This window comes from Rhipicephalus microplus, unplaced genomic scaffold, assembly GCF_043290135.1.
Source record: "Rhipicephalus microplus isolate Deutch F79 unplaced genomic scaffold, USDA_Rmic scaffold_80, whole genome shotgun sequence".
Taxonomy (NCBI): Eukaryota; Metazoa; Arthropoda; class Arachnida; order Ixodida; family Ixodidae; genus Rhipicephalus; species Rhipicephalus microplus.
In genome coordinates this window covers 1,074,822-1,078,018 of record NW_027464652.1, presented here as the reverse complement: position 1 = coordinate 1,078,018, position 3,197 = coordinate 1,074,822, and positions in this window count along the sequence as shown.

The following is a 3,197-nucleotide window of genomic DNA, read 5'->3' as shown; positions in this document are numbered from 1 at the left end:
CTCGAACCTCCAACCTTTCGGTTAACAGCCGATCGCGCAAGCCAATTGCACCACGGAGACAGTCCTGCTCCACTCTCACCACCATCAGAACATATCTTCAAAGCTATCAGTGCAAAGAAAAAAGCAACACACCACTCCCGGGAGGGCTCGAAACTCCAACCTTTCGGTTAACAGCCGATTGCGTTAGCCCATTTCGCCACGGGGACAGTCGTGCTCCACTCTCACCACCGTCAGACCATTTCTTCAGAGCTATCAGTGCAAAGAAAAAAGCAACACACCACTCCCGGGAGGGCTCGAACCTCCAACCTTTCGGTTAACAGCCGATCGCGTAAGCCAATTGCGCCACGAAGACAGTCCTGCTCCACTCTCACCACTGTCAAAACATTTATTCAGAGCTATCACCCCAAAGAAAAAAAGCGCCGCACCACCACTGGGAGGGCTCGAAACTCCAACCTTTCGGGTAACAGCCGATCGCGCTAGCCCATTGCGCCACGGAGACAGTCCTGCTCCACTCTCACCACCATCAGAACATATCTTCAAAGCTATCAGCGCAAAGAAAAAAGCAACACACCACTCCCGGGAGGGCTCGAACCTCCATCCTTTCGGTTAACAGCCGATCGCGCTAGCCAATTGCGCCACGGAGACAGTCCTGCTTTACTCTCACCACCATCAGAACATATCTTCAAAGCTATCAGCCCAAAAAAAAGCGCCATACCACCACCGGGTGTGCTCGAACCTCCGAACTTTTGGTTAGCAGCCGATCGCGCTAGCCAATTGCGCCATGGAGGCAGTCCTGCTCCACTCTAACCACCATCAGAACATATCTTCAAAGCTATCAGCCCAAAGAAAAAAAGCGCCGCACCACCACCGTGTGGGCTCGAACCTGCAACTTTTCGGTTAACAGCCGATCACGCTAGCCAATTGCGCCACGGAGACAGTCCTGCTCCACTCTCACCACCATCAGAACATATCTTCAAAGCTATCAGCGCCAAGAAAAAAGCAACACACCACTCCCGGGAGGGCTCGAAACTCCAACCTTTTGGTTAACAGCCGATCGCGCTTGCCAATTGCGCCACGGAGACAGTCCTGCTCTACTCTCACCACCATCAGAACATATCTTCAAAGCTATCAGCCCAAATAAAAAAAAGCGCCGCACCACCGCCGGGTGGGCTCGAAACTCCAACCGCTCGGTTAACAGCCGATCGCGCTAGCCAAATGCGCCACGGAGACAGTCCTGCTCCACTCTCACAACCATCAGAACATATCTTCAAAGCTATCAGCCCAAAGAAAAAAAAAGCGCCGCACCAGCACCACCACCGGGTGGGCTCGAACTTCCAACGTTTCAGTTAACAGCCGATCGCGCTAGCCGATTGCGCCACAGAGACAGTCCTGCTCCCCTCTCACCACCATCAGAACATATCTTCAAAGCTATCAGCCCAAAGAAAAAAAAGCGCCGCACCACCACCAGGTGGGCGGAACCTCCGACTTTTCGGTTAACAGCCGATCGCGCTAGCCAATTGCCCCACGGAGACAGTCGTGCTCCACTCTCACCACCGTCAGAACAATCCTTCAGAGCTATCACCCCAAAGAAAAAACAAGCGCCGCACCACCACCGGTTGGGCTCGAACCTCCAACCTTTCGGTTAACAGCCGATCGCGCTAGCCAATTGCGCCACGAAGACAGTCCTGCTCCAATCTCACCACCATCAGAACATATCTTCAAAGCTATTACCGCAAAGAAAAAAGCAACACACCACCACCGGGTGGTGCTCGAACCTCCAACCTTTCGGTTAACAGCCGATCGCGCAAGCCTATTGCACCACGAAGACAGTCCTGCTCCACTCTCACCACCATCAGAACATATCTTCAAAGCTATCAGCGCAAAGAAAAAAGCAACACACCACTCCCGGGAGGGCTCGAACCTCCAACCTTTCGGTTAACAGCCAATCGGGTAAGCCAATTGCGCCACAAAGACAGTCCTGCTCCACTCTCACCACCGTCAAAACATTTATTCAGAGCTATCACCGCAAAGGAAAAAAGCGCCGCACCACCACCGGGAGGGCTCGAAACTCCAACCTTTCGGTTAAAAGCCGATCGCGCTAGCCCATTGCGCCACGGAGACAGTCCTGCTCCACTCTCACCACCATCAGAACATATCTTCAAAGCTATCAGCGCAAAGAAAAAAAAGCGCCGCACCACCACCGGGTGGGCTCGAACCTCCAACCTTTCGGTTAACAGCCGATCACGCAAGCCAATTGCGCCACGGAGACAGTCCTGCTCCACTCTCACCACTATCAGAACATATCTTCAAAGTTATCAGTGCAAAGAAAAAAAGCGCCGCACCACCACCGGGTGGTGCTCGAACCTCCAACCTTTAGGTTAACAGCCGATCGCGCAAGCCAATTGCGCCACGAAGACAGTCCTGCTCCACTCTCACCACCATCAGAACATATCTTCAAAGCTATCAGTGCGAAGAAAAAAGCAACACACCACTCCCGAGAGGGTTCGAAACTCCAAGCTTTCGGTTAACAGCCAATCGCGTAGCCAATTGCGCCACGGAGACAGTCCTGCTCCACTCTCACCACCATCAGAACATATCATCAAAGCTATCACCACAAAGAAAAAAAAGCGCCGCACCACCATCGGGTGGGCTCGAAACTCCAACCTTTCGGTTAACAGCCGATCGCGCTAGCCGATTGCGCCATGGAGACAGTCGTGCTCCACTCTCACCACCATCAGAACATATCTTCAAAGCTATTACCACAAAGAAAAAAGCAACACACCACTCCTGGGAGGGCTCGAACCTCCAACCTTTCGGTTAACAGCCGATCGCGCAAGCCAATTGCACCACGGAGACAGTCCTGCTCCACTCTCACCACCATCAGAACATATCTTCAAAGCTATCAGTGCAAAGAAAAAAGCAACACACCACTCCCGGGAGGGCTCGAAACTCCAACCTTTCGGGTAACAGCCGATCGCGCTAGCCCATTGCGCCACGGAGACAGTCCTGCTCCACTCTCACCACCATCAGAACATATCTTCAAAGCTATCAGCGCAAAGAAAAAAGCAACACACCACTCCCGGGAGGGCTCGAACCTCCATCCTTTCGGTTAACAGCCGATCGCGCTAGCCAATTGCGCCACGGAGACAGTCCTGCTTTACTCTCACCACCATCAGAACATATCTTCAAAGCTATCA